Source organism: Musca autumnalis, unplaced genomic scaffold (genome assembly GCF_047663935.1).
Source record: "Musca autumnalis isolate F117 unplaced genomic scaffold, ASM4766393v1 scaffold_5, whole genome shotgun sequence".
Taxonomy (NCBI): Eukaryota; Metazoa; Arthropoda; class Insecta; order Diptera; family Muscidae; genus Musca; species Musca autumnalis.
Window position 1 is genome coordinate 116,430,633 of NW_027412088.1, and position 19,726 is coordinate 116,450,358.

General features: G+C 34.1%; 1 protein-coding gene across 17 annotated transcripts in view; it reads left to right on the top strand.

Moving 5' to 3' along the window:
• Src42A (Tyrosine-protein kinase Src42A) overlaps positions 1-19,726 on the top strand; it is a 246,872-nt gene that overhangs the window by 46,631 nt on the left and 180,515 nt on the right. The gene's annotated exons all lie outside the window — the stretch shown is intronic.

A 19,726-nucleotide genomic window follows, 5' to 3' on the forward strand; every position in this document is an offset into this window, starting at 1 on the left:
CCCATAGGACGATATCTCCCAATTTTCGGTATTTTGAAGGGTATGGCCTCATTATCACACCGAGATGGCTGAAATTTGGTATTTAGTCTTCGTTGGGGGTATAGAACCTTCCCCCAGAAATTTGTAGGTATAGGTCCACGCTATCATATAGCCTCCATAGAACGGTACCTTCCGATTTTCGGTATTTTGAAGGTTGTGGCCACATTAATCCACCTAAATGGCTGAAATTTGTGGTGGAGGGTATAAAAAGTTCGGCCCGACCGAACTTAACGCTTTTCCTACTTGTTGTTACTTCAGTTTAGTCGATATCCGTGGAATAACCTCGGGAAAGTTTATGTATCTTGGTTTGTAATTTTATGAAGTATCTTTCAACATAAAGTTTGGTTCGATAACGTACCGAAATTTTAATGATATTTTAATGATTAACTTATCTTAATGCCAAAATTGTCCCGTATTATGGAATAAAAGTCGTAGGAATTTGAAGTTTCTCGATTAAAAATGCACAATTTTCAGTTGAATTTCAAGTTTATTTTGCATTATTCCTTCGTTTTTCTTTAGTTTTTTATAAAACTAAGAAGAAACTGCCAATTTATGCCAAAGTGTTAACGTATTATAGACAATTAAAGTCCACAGCTTTTATAAGGTCTTATTTCCCCAGTATCAAAGTCATAGTTCGACCAATTTTAGCGTTTTAAACTTGAAATAGTTTGTATTTTTCCAATTTTAAAGAATCGTAACAGTAGCATTCAATATTTACATTTTTACTCAAGTTATTAATAAATGTGTTATTCCGATGAAACAATTTAAACCGTACAACTTTTGGGATTTTTGAAAGAAAATTTAAAAAAAATTATAACGGTACGTTATCGAAGCCAAACTTTCTGTTGAAAGATACTTCATAAAATTACAAACCAAGATATATAAACTTTCCCGAGGTTACTCCACGGATATCGACTAAACTGAAGTAACAAAAAGCAATTTGAAATGTGCTATTGACATGAAACAGAGTGTATATAATTCGGTTGCAAAAGAAATCAAAAGCATTTTATTTGTCGATATGTGAGTGTGTGTATATCGCGTACATGAGTCTGAGTTTAGTTAATACTCTATCAAAAGACTTTCAACACAAATTCCAAACTCATTTGTATAAATTAATTTGATTTTAAATAAATATTCAACGTTTTTTGCTCAAAATGTTCCCATAGTCAAAGCCTACAAAAAAAATCGATAAAATGTATATATTTAGCTAACGAATCAATTGTAGTCAACATTTGTTTATTTATCCCTGAGATATCCCCTAAAATGTGCGAACTGTTTTAATAAACTCTCAGATTGCTCGTTCGGTTGTAACCAATTTCCTCATGTAATAAAAATAAGTTCAGTTGTAATTTTAATATTTTATTTGAATATGTATACAGCTGATTTACTCGGAGATCTTAGGCCAATTGTGTTCATCCTGAAAATATATTAGAAAATTCATAGGAAATATTTATAGTTGGATAAGTGTGTAGAGCAGAACGATTGAAGAATGAAGTATTATTAAGGGTTATCTCTAGTTGTGCAGACCAAACAAACGCATTTCTCATGATTTTTTTTCAAAGAAACTTCCAATATTTGTAAGAATTTCTTTCTTTCTTGTGAAAGAGCATATCTTATACTACTGTTGCAATTTTTGTTGTTGAAAAATGTTGCATAATCTTGTGGAATGGGTACCTGTGAAACCCTTTTTGTAAAAGCGTTTTGCGGTGCCAACGATAGCTCGAAAACGAATAGGCAGATCTTCGTATATCTTTGTTCACGTTTTAAGAACCTAATAAGCTTGTCTTTAAGCGGAGCAAAATTTTAAAAAATCGATTTTTATAAAAATTATGGACTTTATTTCGATTTTAACGAAAAAAAAAATACCGTTTTGTCAAAAAACCGGGCAAACATTTTAAAAAAGTCTGTCTATCATTTAGACAAAACTTTTACGTACTTAATAAGCTTATCAAATTATATAAAGATCACTCTATTCGTTTTCGAGTTATCGTTGGCACCGGCTTCAAAAATGCCATTTTGAGAAAACAGTGTTTTAAATTGCGCATATACACACAAAAACACAACGGGTTCTTCACTTTGAAGGTCATATTTCAGCCAATTTTGCTCTGATGACTTGATACTCTATTAGGGTTTTGGGTTTTCCCGTTTTTTGTCATTCCCGGGAAACGGGAATCAAAAAATCGTCATTCCCGGGAATCCGGGATTTCCCGGGAAATTTTAAAATAAGAGGGTGGATCAATATTTCCGTGTTTTTTTATCTTTCCATAGTAATCTATATGAAATACGATATTTTCAAAGAGTTGTGGGCTCAAAAATGGATGACACGTTTTCGCTCTATCGATTAAAAACGAGAAAATATGGAAAAATTCACCATTTTGCTCGGATTTTTCCCACACTGACCATTTCCATTATTTAAAGCTAATGAAATCGCTCTATGGAAAGTGATTTGGCTCAAACAATTAAGTTATTGATCAGAAATTCCAATTTTAAGGATCTCGAAAATCGTATGTTTTATTCTTATGCTTAAGATTGCTTGAGACAAGTAAGAAAGACTGAGATATACCCTCAGCCTCGTACCTAAAGAAAAGATGCAAACACGATACTTCTGACGTTTCTAGGGACTTTTTTGAGTTTTTGAGTCAATTTCTTAGGAAGTGTTGATTTGTTTCGAAAAAAAATGTAGCGTTTTAACTAGGGCCGCATACAAAACAAACTTTTTACTGCCAAACTTTTAAGAGAGTGTGGGAGATTTCTCCCTTCTACGGTTATCTTACGTACTACCCAATGTAGTTAGTATCGGCAGGTTTTTTTTTTCAGATTTTGTGCCTTTACCTCAGGAAGAGTGGACTTGCCCTCCCAACAAAAGTTGCGCCGTCGTAACCGAGCAATCAAGTAGAACTTTTTGGAAAGAATTGCAAAACGATTCGAGATGAGCTGTTAAACTGCACTTTTCCTAAATTTTGTGTTGGAGGTACCCGAAGGGCTGGACCGACATAGTCCATATTCCAACCAGATACATGACTAGATGAAATAATACTATATCCAAAGTTTGGACCAATCAGAAACATCCTGCGGGAGTTATCTTGCCAATTTTCCATTTTAGTTGTTGCCGTCAAGGTTTCTTGGAGCTCTTAAGACATTATCTCAGGAAGTATAGACTTGCCAGATCGGTGGCTTCGTTCGAAAGTTATCGTGTGCATCAGCCAGCAAGCCGGACCCTCTATAGCCCAATGGCTGAGGGTATAAAAACGGGACTTTAAAATAGAACATATTCTTTCGCACTTAAATAAAACAGAATAAAAATCCGACATTATAGTCCATGTTTTTGGTACGGCTCTTATAACGTGTTCCCTGAAAACACTTTTGTAGATCAAATTTATTTCCAAATTTTTTCTAATTTATCGATTCTGTAAAATCTAATCGAATTCTGATTCTATGGTATAAAAGTGATGGGTATAGTTTATTCATTCATTCAATATTAGTTGCGATAAATGTAAAAAGATATTTCCCGATTTCCCGGGAAAATCCCGTAACCAAAAAACCGAGAATTCCCGGGAATTCCCGGTGCGGGATTTCCCTACCCAAAACCCTATACTCTATACTCGATTTTTTGAAAGTGATAAGTAGAGGTAACCCCTTCATAACCCCTTAAGGTTGATTTTATAATACAGAGAAGTCTTATGATACAAAGAAGTGGGAACATATGATACATGCTCTCAGGCTAATGTGAGAGAATAAATCATGTGGGATGACCTACGTTATTTCCCCAAAGCCATTTATAGACATTACATAGTCACCTAATAGTCTTCGCCTGGTGCCTCTAAGCATCGAAACGAAAAAGCAGACATAAAATCGTCACTTTATTCTCTTCATCCTCACAGAGTCTGCAAAAATCAATAATGCGACAGTGGTCAGTTCTTACACCTACGATTCGTTGTAAGAACTGGGAGCCTAAGTACTTGACAATTAATACTGACAGACAATCCATATTTTTATCCAAACTAATGCCAGATGCTGATCTCCTCTCCCTGATATATTCCGGATACGGTCCACTCTTCCGTTTTTGGTCATCAGTGTAGATGGCTAGTCTATCTGAAGATCGTTGACTCGGGCCCAAATGTTCCTCTCTTGTAGATAGGTCTCAGCCATGTTGATGCGATAAAGTCGCTAGCCATTAAACCGACTTGATAACCCATAAAGAAAATTATTGTCGGTAGGTTCTTTTATGATTCTTCTCCTTGATGCTAGTCACTTTTTAACTACAATAATGAACTGGTGAAGTCTTTTTCATCGATCGGACCATACTTGTGGTATTTGTACTTGTGGTATCTGTAAAAAAATTTGCACTTCAACTGGTCATAACTCTGCGAGGCGGAGGTCTGTGGGTTGAGATGGGCATACGAATAGGTGGTTTGATATCATCAACCCCTGTAATTTGGTAGGTGTTGAGGATCGTTGACCAGCCTGATATCTAAGCTGCTAGGATGGTTCTGGTTTTTCTGGGCAAGGATCGTTCCACTTCTGGGGCCGCTGATGTTCACCTCCTCGCATTGTCTCAGTATCCATCCGAGTCAATGTCGTCACTGAGGCCGATGTTTTTACTTCTTTCTTCCCGGAGGTTTAGCAAATCAGGCTTCAGTTCTCCAAGAGTCATCACGTCAAATTGCGAGCTTCTTCTTTGTCATAAACTCAAACCTTATTTAAAATTTCGCGACGATCGGACTATTATTGCGACCTACATAGCATCTACAAAATCGGATAAAAATTTAATTATTTATTTTTATTTATTAATCAACTTTACAATAATTCTAAGCCATCGGGCCAATTAAAATGAATTACATTATATTGCATATAAATATTTATATCATAAATATTTTACGATCATCACCTATAATTAATGGGGTCTATATGAAAAAATTCTCTACAAGTGGTGTCTTAGGGCACGCCGCACAATGGTTCAGGAAATCAAAATTTTATTTTGTCAAAGATATATAACTTCTATATGGTATACGATAGTAAACTTATTGAAACTAGGGAAACCAAAAAATTAGGTAAAAATATTGGAAGGTATGGGCGTGGTGTGCCCCTAAAGACGAACATTTTCACAATTTTTGTGAAATACGTAAATTTTGCAAATTTCTGGAGAACAACGTAGCTATTTCTCGGAAACTATAACATATTTTATGTTTATTGTTTTTTTGGAAGGTAGGTAGGATTGTGGCCTTTAAAAATCGTTTTAGTAAATTACCGTAGCGTTTACATAACATGAGCTACTTTATTTTTCCTTAGGTACTAAATTTTATGAAATTCCAAATTTAGTGGACTAGAACTTTTGTGGAACTACATGGAACAAATCTCTTCTTTAAAGTCAAAGTCCCTGATGATGATCATAGGATATGATCGAAATATTGGAAAAATAAATATCAAAAATCAAAAACAAAATCTTGTTTATATTTTCCACCTGACCTGGATCAACAATGATCTTGTAATTATTTAAATTTGTAATTTTTTAAATATTTAAAAATCGGGATTTGGTATTAAAAATCAAAAACAAATTTTCACTACGGAAAACGCTCTACGTCACACCGAAATATTTCCAGATCTACTTGAGAGCAACAACAATACCCATCAAATCTTCATTGATAAATAAATACAAACATACGAAAGATAAGAAAACAATTAATGATATTGTTTTATATCGTCTAAGCTGTTAATTTCTTACATCCAAAACCGGTCATTTCCATACGATGGGCATAAATTAAAGATCTGTCACTAAGTGAGTGGAGATGTATCGTAATAATTAAATTTAAAAATACTAACAATTCGTCAAAAACGCTGATTTCTGAGGCTACATGCCTTTAATAGCCATTAGTTTACTGAAATGACAGAAGATAGACTCATCTTTGATAGTTATAATATTTTTATACGATAGTTTCGCATCTTATCGTAGTTTATATGGGAGGAGCAATCACATTCTGAAACAATACGAGATGCTTTAAAATGAATTTTTTTACGCCATGTTATAAATTACAGCCCTATGAGAATAGCGCATCCTCAACGCGTCTGCCAGGGAATTGTTTTTTTTTTTTCAAATCTAATGGGTACTTTACACGATGTGTTATTTTACATATGTGTTGTCACTTTGCATATACATTTTGTATATAAAAAGTGACAACTCATATGTAAAAAAACATATCGTGTAAAGTACCCATACAGAATTGATTTGCTCCATTTCCTATTTTATACGTTTTTTTTTTGGTCTGAACAGTATCTCTATGGTCGCCTCTTTCTCTCTCTAAATATCAGTCCATCAGTTAATGACTAGGATGAATAAGTCGATAACGCCTCATAATTAATAGAACATTACGGGATATTAACATATTTAACAACATTAATATTTTTCAGTTTGACCTACAATTTTAAAATCAATATGTTATTGTATTTCTGTTGGATATCCACCATCACAACTGTATTCACATGGGATTGTATTAAGCCTTTGTTTAACATATCAATGAATTATGGTGTTTCGTGTGAATAATACTAAACATCACTTTATTCGATTCGTGATTTTGTTCTTCTGTTCCATCATGATGCTAAATCTTACGCTATGCATCCATTGTCTGGTACATCTTAACCCAATTCTTTTGAGAAATATATATTTTGTTTTATCTTTTGGTAAACTTTTACTTCAGGTCATTTTTCATTTTGGTTTCTTTCTCGCCAAGGCTACGTCTTTCCCAATGAGCTTCCTGCCAAAAAAGTGGATATCGTATAATAATATTGAACATTTTAATTTTATTTTATTTTGAAATCATCACATTATTTTTGGGCCATAACTCAAGTGAAATGCGGCTATGCTTCAATTCATTTTTTGGCGATTATTGCAACAGACGAAACTTCCTTCATATATTTTCGTTAATTGCGGCTTTGGTTGGCTCCGCTTGGGTTTGTGGCTTTCTGTTTACATTTGTAAAGCATCTTGTAAACTGTATTGTCTCGGCAAATTTCTTTTTCAAGGAATTCATATAATTTTCTCTTAGTGTTGTTAAAAAATAAATATTGGAAATTTCCACAACAATTTCGAGGAGTTTCGAGTAAAACATTTCAAATAAGATGCGTTCATTTTTTGTGTTATTTCTAAAAATATAAAATTTGACTCAAACAAAAAATGGATGGAACGCATCCATGGACGATAGTGTCTCAATATCTTTCGAATTGCTACTAGCAAAAATTAGACATGCATACATTTCTCTTGTGTATTTTAAAGACCAGCGTTTGGAGTAGCTTTTAGTTTGAGCCTCTCCAGTATTTATTTATATGTGTGGAAGTTATCGATATCTAAATAAGTTATCGTCACTTCAAACGTGAATGCTCCAAATCTAACCTGATTGGTGGATTCAACATTAATTTTTAAAGAGATGATAGTGTCTCATATCTATTTGTGTAGAGTACTCACAATTTGCATTAAAATGTTCATTACTTCTCAATATACCAGCAAAGAGTACACACTTATTTAATAATTTATATGTTCTCCAAAAAACCAAAATTATTTCAAATTGTCCAATGTTTACTATTCCCACCTATTACATTTCGGTTCTCAGCAATGCACACTGGTCCGAAATCCAATTTTTCTGGCCAAAACTATTTGTACGCTCCTTTTTATTTATATTTAGTTTAATTTATAATTACTGTCACAAAATATTAATTCAGAATTATTTTCACCCTGAATTTCCAAAAAACCGTTAAAATATATTAAACAGGGTGATCCCATTGTATGGGGTCTAAACTAAAACTTTGACCTATGTTTATAATTTTGGGTGCGAAGGGTTCATATCTTTTAAGAAATCAAAATGCAAAATTACAGCTAAATCGGCTTACAAATATAGCTAAAATCGTCAAATTACCTTAAATTGGGAGTACCCTTATATGGGGGAACCCCAACGTGGACCTATGTCGAAAATTTTTGGTTGAAATATTGTCTGGACTCTCAAAATAAAAATACCAAGTTTTCAGGAAAATCGGTTCAAAATTGTGTTTCTTACAATTAATTTTGTACAAGCCGAATATGAAATATTTCGGAATTTGATGTAGCCTGAAAAAATTGTACATCATTTATCGCAACGAATCGCACCTTGAAATGATTTTTTTATTAAAGTATACACATCAAAGTATTTTGGATTTTTTTCTAACATCGACCACTAACGATCGATTTTATAACCCACAAATTATCTCAAAATACTGCGCACACAACTCGATTAATAACACAGTAAACAAATCTCTACTTTGACTCCTTCTCGTCTAACGGTAAATGCAAATTTGGAATAAACAATCAATACTGTCTCTATAACATAGTACATTGGTTCAGGAATCGATTTTCCTGGCCGAAACCCCAATTTTTTGTCGTAATACTTAATTTTTACAAATTTCTGGAGAAACAAATAGCTATTTCTCTTAAACAGATATTGTGTTTTTTTGTCATATAGGAAGGATTGTTGTCTTCAAGAACCGTTTCAAAAAATTACCGTAGCGTTTACGTGAAGTGAGCTATTTTATTTTGCCTCAGGTACTAAATTTTAGTGAAATTCCAACTTTAGTGGAATATAACCTTTCGAGAACAGCTTGGAAAAAGTATCCATTTTCGCAGATGCCGGAGTGTGTCTTCTTTCAGCCCATATATACTTTAGTACCCGTCACGTTTTTTTGAAAAAAAAAAATCAATTTCTTTTAATTTTTTATTTTTTTTGGGTTGTTAATTGGTGTTTGACCTTTTTTAAATAGTTAGAACATTCGAGTGCTTTTAATGCATCGGAAAGTTGATAATCTGTCGAACAAAAAAATTATGAAAATATCTCTATCTGTTCAAAAGTTACAGAGTTTTGACCAGGAAAAAAACAATTCTGAACCATTGTGCGATGTCTATTACTGAATTGGATTAGGAATATTGGCCTAAAAATATTTTTTTTTGCTGTAGGACCAACAATTTTGTTCGTTGATAAAAATTTCTCATCTCGGGTTTGATATATTTTAGCCATTTACGTGTTATAGTTTTTTTTTTGTGCATTTCCCAATTATATTGTTCACTATTTATACACATGCATACATTTCAACAAATCGACTACAAAGAAATCACAATTCGATATTCGTCGTTCAAATATGAGGAGGAGAACAACAATGATGAAGATTATTATTGTGATGACGACGCTGTATACAGTTACTCGCCCATATCCAAAAAAACAGCTACGCTAGTTTTGTTTTCAAGGTCATTGTGAAGTTTGACCCAAATTACGGATTCATATTGATGACAATTTTCTTGCGACCAAAGCCCAGTACGAGCAGAGCGTGCGTGTAACGTACGCCCGGCACATGACACATCATTGACGGTGCTTAAAAGTTTATTGATCTTTGTCCCTATCAGACTAGATTTATTGATTGCATCAAGTCTGGTATCGCTGGTGGTGGGAGACCTAGTGATAAATGAATGTATCGATCGGTAGAGTTATAATTTTCACTAATCTATTGTATTTCCACACGCTTTGTCAACAATCTTTGAGAATTTTGTAACAAAATTGAAAAGTGATGTGATTTTTAATCGAATTCAGTTCATTTGGATTTTTTATAAACCACAACTTTTAGATGAGACAGAAAAAACTTTCTTTTTTTCTCATGTTTTTTGAATTTGATATCTGGTTTTGTTGGAAATCAATCATCATTGCCATGCTCCCCCATTTAATGGATCGACACAGATGGATAAAGAAGCACCAGCAGGTTACTTGATGTAGAAAAATAAAAATTAAATGGAATGGGTAATAGGTTGGGTCGTCAAAATGTTTCTCGAAGTTCCTCAAACTGTTTCAAGCACATAGTTAAAAACGGAATTAGAATAACAATCCGAAAGTGTTTTGTGTTTCCATAATCTTTCATCCCAAATGCTATTGGTAATGTGAATATCCATAGACATTTAGCACTGGTGTTTGGTGATCTAGCAAATTATAAACTAGTCGTCACCTAACCCAAGAATCTACTTTTCTCTCACAATTATTCCGAAGAATTTCTTCAATCTGGAATTGTTAGTTTAAAAAATAAGGTTTCCTCAAAACTAAAAATATTCAAAGCAATTCTGCGAATGAATGGCATATAAATAATGTAGTTGGATTCATCTTAGACGTGGTTGGTCTCTCTTGGCCATGACGTATAATGTGAACGTCATACGCAATCATTTCCATCCAACCAACCATTTATCTCTTGGAAGTGTATTTTTTAAGAAGAGGGGAAATCCATTTTTGTGTGAGATCAATTTTTTTGTGTTTTCATATTTAAAACAAACAAGTTTTCTGAGCTAGGCCAGTATAAATGACGATAATATGATTCATTTTGTGTCAGCCACAGCACCGATTTCAATTTAAATAACTTGACGACGTCATACATGCATACATACATATGTTGGGAGCACGATTTAAATGATTAAAAATCTACAACACATTCCAAATTGCTCTGTCTATTTTTTATTTCTCATTTCCAATTAATGGATGGGTCTACTACGAATTTGCTTTGTAAATATGTCATAACTTAGCTGTTGATTTTATAGATTTCGGCAAATATATATTATTAATAAAGGTATTTTTCTATAATTACCACAATGATAAAGTTGACATATGGGTGACTCTATAAATATTTGACATTGCATGAATTAGACATTTTTGACAGCATTCCCGAACAACTTTTATTTATTTTTAAATAAAAATGAAATTTTATGAGGTTTTTGTGGTTAGATGAGCTGTCATTGTACCCTTGAATGTGAGGGAAAATGCAGTACAGATATTTAAGGCAACAAAAAAGTACATTATTCAGACTACTTTGAATGGTGCCTTTTTATACCCTCCACCATAGGATGGGGGTATATTAAGTTTGTCACTACGTTTGTAACTACTCGAAATAATCATTGTAGACCCCACAAAGTATATATATTCTTGATCAGCGTGCAATTCTACATCGATATAGCCATGTCCGTCCGTCTGTCCGTCTGTGGAAATCACTCTAGCGTCCGAACGGATTGACGTAGGTTGATGAAATTTTGGGAAAATATGTTATATTTACGTAGGACTTTTGGTATTGAAAGCGGGCTATGTAGGTCCACGCTTTCGTATAGCCCCCATACAAAATGACGCGTGACGCGTCGTCGTTTTAAGGAATTTTTAAGATATTTGGCCCATTTTACCACAGAATTGGTTGTAATTTGGTACTATGTGTCTCCAGAGGCCAAAAAATATTCCTACCAAAGTTGGGTTATATAGGTCCACGTTTTGGTATAGCCCCCATATAAGGCCCTATATAAAGTACGCGTCATTTTAATATATTTTGAATGTATTAGACCCATTTGACCAAAGAATCGGTTGTAACTTTGTATTTTGTGTTTCCAGAGGCTAAGAAACATTTCTACCATAAAATCTTTATATAGGTCCACGTGTTGATATAGCCCCCATAATACAATATCTCCCGATTTTCGATATTTTGAACGTTTTAGCCTCATTATCACACCGATATGGCTGAAATTTGGTATTTAGTCATCTTTAGGCGTATACAACTTTCCCCCAGAAATTTGTAGGTATAGGTCCACGCCATCATATAGCTCCCATAGAACGGTACCTTCCGAATTTCGGTATTTTGAAGGTAGTGGCCACATTAATCCACCGAAATGGCTGAAATTTGTGGTGGAGGGTATAAAAAGTTCGGCCCGACCGAACTTACCGCTTTTCTTACTTGTTCTTACTTTGTAGTTCCACCTTTATACCAAATTTATATACTGGATGTGTACTTACTTATATGGGTTTTATACTAAACAGAGTCTTTTATTCCATAAGTCGAACTAAGAACAGATACCCAAACCCTCAGATCTTCTGCTTTACTTTCCAATTTTGTATGCTGTGTTTTGGCCTTCCATTGTGGCATATACCGTCGTATGGGTCGTATTCATATGCCTTTCTTGCGGGGACATATTTATCCATCCTGCAGACATGGCCCAGCCAACGCAGTACGTTTTACTATATAGATGTTGTTCGGCTGGTACAGCTCATGCCTTATACAATGCCGAAATTCACCATCAACGCATATTATTCCATAAAATTTGCAAAGAAATTTTCTCTCACAGCAAGTTCTGCTTCATCTACTTTCGCAAGTTCCCAAGCTTCGGATCCATACACAAGTACGGGCAATTATGCATAATCGTATTAATTTTGCAGAAGTATCAAATTTAGATATGGCTTAGAACACCTTTGGCCTTATTCGGCTGTCGAAGTCGGCGAATAGAAGGTGTGTGTCGAGCTATTTTCTATGGGTCTTCTCAAGGATTTGGCGTAGAGTGAAGATTTGGTATACTGTAGATTTTCCAGGTAAACACTCATCGCCGTCTATATATTATACCAAAAGCTTGTTGAAACTCTTCTTCCAGATCCTAATTACGCTATCTGTATCAGTTACCAGAGGCCTAATTCTCGCATACGTGATCGAGTTATTTCGATCGATATTTTCAGTATTTGGATTACGGTAGGAACGTACCCAGGGGTGGGTTGAGGGGACCCGGCGTCCGTCAGATTTGGTCTATGTTTTGGATCTCGTAATATTTTGTCGAAATAAAATTGAAGTCATAGCGGTACTTCCGCCAAAAAAGTTCTAATTTTTTCGCTTAATTGGGAGTAATCGATTCGATCTAAACTTTGCACATAGCAATATTTCTTCCAGATATAGATAGAGCATAATATGGATTATATCGGTCCACTCCTTCAAATAAAATTACTTCCAAACGCACATCAATTTCCAAGAGAATATATATGGCCAACATCTTCAGGAACCTTCCTCACAAAATTCAGTGCAGTTTAAAGACTCTTGAGGATTGTTTGGACATTTATAGTTTTGTTTATTGCGATATCCAATTTTTCGTGTGTGCGCGGTAGCTATCGAAAAGAGAGCCTCTCCAAATAAGATCCATTTAAAAAATGGACTATGTCGTTCCATTTCAGCAGGTCCGCAAAAGTCTAACACTTCTGCGTTTTAATCTAAATTAAATTTATTAGCAAAACGTATGCATTTATTCGGAATTTCCAAAATCGTTAAGATAAATGTCGGTGTTTCGATGTTTTTATTGGCAATTTTGTTCGTCCAAAAAGTCCACAAAATTCTAAAAACTCCCTGAATACATAATTATTAAGGAAAATATTTTGGTTGTGCGGCCGGTATTCGATCTGTTTATAATAATTGTTCCACAAACATCCCAGGCGGGACAGGGGAGACTTCTCTCATATCAATGAGTGCACCCCGATTCATATTTAGCTCAATGATATGGGACCTATTGTTTATCGCCGAGTCCGAACGCCGTGTCTAAGACACCACTTGTAGAGAAGTTGTACAAGGCTGAAATACTCAGAAAATGTCGCCAACATTACTGAGGGTATTTTGCCACCGTTGAAAAGTGTTTGATGTTGACTGGCCGGAGAATCGAAACCACGACCTTCAGCATGCAAGGCGTGTGTGCATACCATTGCACCACGGTGTTTATAGTTGCTAATTCACACAGGCTGAGGGCACATACACATATGGCCAAAATAATAAGTACATCATAGTTTATGTTAGATTGTGTGCTCCACAATCAGTTTTTTTCTCAAAAACGAAGTGAATTGCTTTACATTTCGAAACTTCTATTCGTAATAAATGATGCAACAAGCATATAAACGCAAAAAATTGGTAATATTTTGTTTTTGTGCCACTTTTTTCTAAAAGTTCAAAATTTTGTTGGCCAAAAAAATAAGTACATTTTGGATTTTTTATTATTTACCAATAACCGAGTAAATTTTAATAAAGGTTGGTTAGTAATTTAGCTGTGCTAATAATATTAGACAAAAATAAAATAAAAATTAATTAGTGGATGGGACGAAATGAGCACTATTACACTGGAGAGGGGAGATTGGCGTAAAAATTAAGAAATGAGGGAACAAATTTTCGATAATAGCCAAATCCCTGGAAAAGCCGGTGGGTTTTTTCTAAAACACATTGAAACCAAAATGAAACTGAAAAAACACGGTGTAGGCCTAAAAAGGCAAAAATAAACAGTCGATAGACCCATTGTTGCTCTCGCTTTAGAGACCTATTAAACTCATCTTGGGTAAGTACTGTTGGCATAGGTAATGTTATATTCACCCGAATAGCTCGGAGAATACTAGGGGCTACCAAATTACCAGAATAATTAACAAAAGGCATTCAAATGTTTCAGAAAAAAATTTTGTTGACGAGGTCTTCCTTAGCTAACAATGATATGGGTCGGTCGGGAAAAACTTACATGGACAAAATTGGCGAAATTTTCTCTAGAGCATTGAAATAAATATGAATAAAATAATTTTATTCGGTAACAATTACGGCAAGATGAATTTCAATCTCAAGGGAGAGGAATTTCATACAATAGTTACAAAAATCCAATTAAACACGGAGGTAGCCACCTAATGGTGTGAGACTGATTATTTTTTCCTGGTATGGTCTTTATCCAATATATCACATTACAGATGCTGGGACCCATTTCCAATATAAAAACATATTGGTCAACACATTGTTGCTACTAACAGAAGAAAATTTGTTTTTTATATGGATTTTTCAACAGAACTACGGTCCAAAAAATGCATCCCTATATGTCAAGGATGGGTTCCAGGACAATATAATGAAGTAACTTGACTCGCCTATGCAGTAATCGGATATGAATGCAATAGTAAACCTTTGCGGACACTTAAAATAGCGCATTGGTACACAATCGTTCCAAAATGAACATCAAATTTGGAATTTTATTCAAAAAGTTTGGTATTAAATAACTTTTGAAAATTACAGCAAACTTCTAAGCAATATGCCAAAAAGAATACAAAAAGTAGGTCAAAATAAAGGTGGAAGCAACAAATATTAATAATATAAACATCCTAAATTACAATCTATCCTAAAACAATTGAATATACTAATATTAATTAATGATTTCCAAAATGTACTTATTATTTTGTCCATCAATTTTTATGACTTTTTTCTTAATATCGCATTTAGAAGTTTGTTTATCTTGAAGATCTACGCAAAATTTATTTTTTAAGTGTCATTTATGTTGCAAAACTTAAATTTAAACTGAACATTGTCTTACAGTGAATACATTTTCTGAATTGAACGAAAAATATGCATACTTATGTTTGTACTTATTATTTTGGCCATATCTGTATCTGTCGGCAAAGGCGATTGATACTTTTTGACTTATTTTTCAGAAATCAAAATTCACGATTTTTTTGGTTCGTTTCCAAACGTTTACAAGTTTTGACAAATATGAAACTCTTTTGGGCACAAGTGGTCAATAAATGATTAATTTGCTATTATTAGCGAATAATTCTGTGAGGGTTTTTTAAGGACCGATTGTTATTTTTCAAAACTATGCAATATGGGTAATTTGCCCAGTTTTTGAGGCAAAAAGTCGATTTTACAACTTTTAATAATAAGAATTTTTTTATACCCTCAGCATTTATGCTAACGAGGGTATATACACTTTCATACGGGCAAAATGTGCCTCATCGAATTAATGGTTTTAGACCCCAAGTATGTTTGGACGAAATGTGTTTCAGATAATTTGGAGTTGAATTAGCCATGTCCGTCCGTCTGTCTGTCTGTCCGTCTGTCTGGCTGGTGCGCACGATAACTCTGGAACGGAGCAACCGATTCGGTTCAAAATTTGGCTTTTGTAATATTTTGCCCAAAGTTAGTTTAAGTTCGAAGATGGGTTATATCGGTCCACTCTTTCCGGTACCTCCGCCACAAAAGTTCGAAAATGTTCGGAAAATTTGTGCGTACGATAACTCTTGAAGGGAGTAACCGATTTGGCCCACAGTTTGTACATCGTGAAAGTTCTACCAGACTTAGATGAAGTTTAAATATGGACTCAATCGGTCCACTCCTTCGGGTACCTCCCGCACAAAATTTCGGAAAAGTTTAGTTTAGGACCTGCTCTCGAATCGCTTTGATTTTTGTTGTAGCAACTTGTATTCGCTCTCCCCCATACGACGGTACAAGTTTCATAAGGGGCAAGTCCATACTTCCTGAGAAAATAGCCTGAAAGTTGCAAAAAAACCCCCTATGACACGCAAGATAAATCTCGAACGGATCTGCCAATTCGGTCCAAAATTTGGCCTTCGTAATATTTTGTCCAAACATAGTCTAAGTTCGAAGATAAACCATGTCGGTCCACTCCTTCAGGTACCTCCCTCACAAAAATTTAAAAATCTTCGGAAAAAATATGCGCACGATAACTCTTGAAGGGAGTGACTGATGTAATCCATACTCTGCACATCCTAATATATCTACCAGATATACATCAGGTTCGAATATGGACTATATTTTCCACACCTTTGGCTACCTCCCACACAAAATTTCGGATAAGTTCACTTTAAGACCTGCTCTCGAATGACTTTGATTTTTGTTGAAGCGATTTGCATTCGCTACCTCCATTACGACGGTAAAAGTTTATTCAGGAGCAGGTCCATATTTCTTGGGAAACATCCCGAAAGGTGTAAAAAGCCCTATGTCACCATATGTGGCTCTCGAACTGTTCTACCGATTTGGTGCAACATTTTTATCCAAACTTAGTTTCATGGGGCAATACCGGTCCCCAACTTCCGGTACTTCTCCCCAATATTTAAAAAAATGTCACTAAACTGTTAGGACGATATCACATGAATGGTGCAACCAATTGGGTCCAAACTTTGGATCTCCTAACATTTTGTCAAAATTTAGTTTAACTTCTAAAATTGCCCATATCGGTCCACCCTAAGGGTACCTCCCCCACAAAAGTTCAACATTTGTGTTAATTCGTAATCAACATTTTTGTCGGCAAGTTCAAATGTTGAAAAAGGGCCACAAAATTCTGAAGAGACGCTAAATACATTCTATCTGTCCGTAGATGAGGGTATACCTCTGCCGGCAAAGCCGACTGACACTTTTTTACTTGTTATTAATATGAATGATATTTTTCAAAATAGCGCCATTATCGCGGTTTAAAGCAGTCAAAGTGAGAATTTCGAAGAAGAACTAAAATAATATATATTGTAAGGCATATTTCAATGTATTTAAAACCGCGGAAAAATAAACCAAATATAAATATATGTAAAATGGAGTAGATTGGCAATTGCGAGAAGAATCTATTTAATATATAATATAGCTTAAACATTTTTGGTAGCGACCAAAAAACACAAAAAGACAGAAATAAATTTATATAGACTTACACTATGCAACACTGAAAATGCAAACCACTTCTAGTATGCATTTTTTGAAAGTACATACATATTTAGACTACAAAAACCCTAGTAGGGTTTTGTCCTGTCAGATCCAGTTCGGATTTTATGGCCTCATCTAAACCGGACTAAATGTACACTTTTGCATTTGTCAGGCCTTTATCTCAGAAACGAATAGGAATTTGGCCTTTTACATAATTGCTGAAATTCTAGTCAGTATCGGCTAATCTGTTGGGAGTTGAACCAAGTAACCTTTTGCAAAAATCTTCCAAATAAAGTTCTCAACAATTCTTTAGAACATTCTGAAACTCTAAAATGCTTACTTCATGTTGTTTCAGCGGTATTTTGCATCATATCTTTCACGACACGTATTTCAAACACAGTTCACACCAACTGTTTATTCTCGCATTTCGGATTTCACTACATTATTGACATTTTAATTAAATCGTCGTTGAAAAATGTACTGAAAACAACGGCATAGAGGCATTTTACAACAATGACATGTTCTGAAGAGTTATGTATTACATTCAGGGAATATTTTTCCAAAAGAAAATATTCAGAAAAAACGGTTTTGGAGATACGCTGCGAAATGTATAAAAATTGTGGGATTTTTGCATATATTTTGAAATTTGAGGCGAGTTCATTATTTCTCCAAATATTTTATTCTTGTCATTATCTACAAATTTGCTTCAGAGGTCAGAAGAAGATTCGCATTGGTTTCAGAGATATGGCCCGAATTTCTTTAAAAACTCAATATTTAACCACGTTTAGATGGGGCCATAAAATCCGAGCTGGATCTGACACAGTAAAACCCAACTAGGGTTTCTTGTCGTTTGGGTCTGTACTTTTAAAGAATCATCAGTTCGAATTGTTTGCACAAGATCACCTTAAAAATGTTGCATAGTGTTATACTAAATTGGCCGTGTTTGTCCGTGATTTTGCCACCTAGAACCCATTACTGAAAGTCTTCTGCATTGGTATTACTAGGTTTCAAAACCCGATTTTGCCCGTTTTTTGATATTTATGCGATTTTATTAGGTAACTTCTCAATAAAAAGTCTTAAAATTGTGGAAGTTTGGTTTGAGCAAATAAATAATAAATATAAAAAATATTGTTTACAATTTCACAACAAGTAATGACGACAAACTACATATTAATCATTGATACGGTTCAACGGAGTACTAAACTCGTCGTTATTAACGTATATTCAAAAAAATACAAAACTGTAGTAACAATTCGTTGGAAAATCTACACGCGGGGACAACATTTTTGTAACTTACTGCCGTGATCGTTTTCAACAGTTTGTTGTGTATAAGAAAACTAATGAAAATGTAATTGAAAAAAATAGCTTTGTTCGTTATATACGTAGTTGCTTATAAACGTTGTTCGTTATATCCGAATTTATCTGTAAAAATCTTTGTTTTATCTCACTTTTACACATACATAAATGATTTAAAAAGTTAAAAAAATCCTCGAAAACAGAGCAAATTACCTATAGTGCTATGTAAGATTTGAAGCAATAAATGTTATTTAAGAAATATTTAAATTCTAATTCCAACTAGTTGCAAGACCTGAGTCCAGCAAAGTGTTTAATTGCATCGAGTCCAACGTATTTAATTCATAGAAGTCATTTAGGTATCTCGATATGTAATTTAAAAAGGAAAATAAAGAGTTATGTTCGGGTTGAACAATATCCTCCAACACATTAAACTCCTGTCTAACTCAATTCGTCCTACTCGCAAATAGAGTTATGTAGGGATTGGATTAAAACGTGAATATAAAACAAACAAACATTGTTCCACAACATCCCATACGGGACAAGGGACCAATTTCTGCATGCTGATTCTGCAGCTGATATTCTTAAAATTAAATCTTGCGATAGCAGAAACAATTACAATTCTTTGTGCTTTTATAATTCTGGGATATACCATAACGTGGACCTTTATGATCTAAAACTGACTATACCGAACGTGGTCCGATATGGTTTATTTTCAATTCTAAATATCCGAGGACTTATATTTAGTACTGTGTAAAAAGTTAAAATTGTATCCTAAATATTGTGAGCATTCTCTATTGAATTTACATACTTTGTGTCAATATTTCATATAAAATCAGCTAACAAAACCTTTAAAATAGCTTTACGTAACGCTGCACAACATTTTACATTTTCATGATTTTATTTCTTTATTTAATTTATTTATACCTGCACAACAAGACAGTCTCTTATAAACTACGGTTACGGTTTATAAGTACAATCATTTCTCCAAATTAAATTATAAATTATAAAAATTATTAAAATTATAAAAATAAACATTTTAAATAAAAATTGAGATAACTTGCTACTGGACAAACTACAGTGATTTTACGATGTGGATGAAAAAAAGCTTTTAAGTTTATTT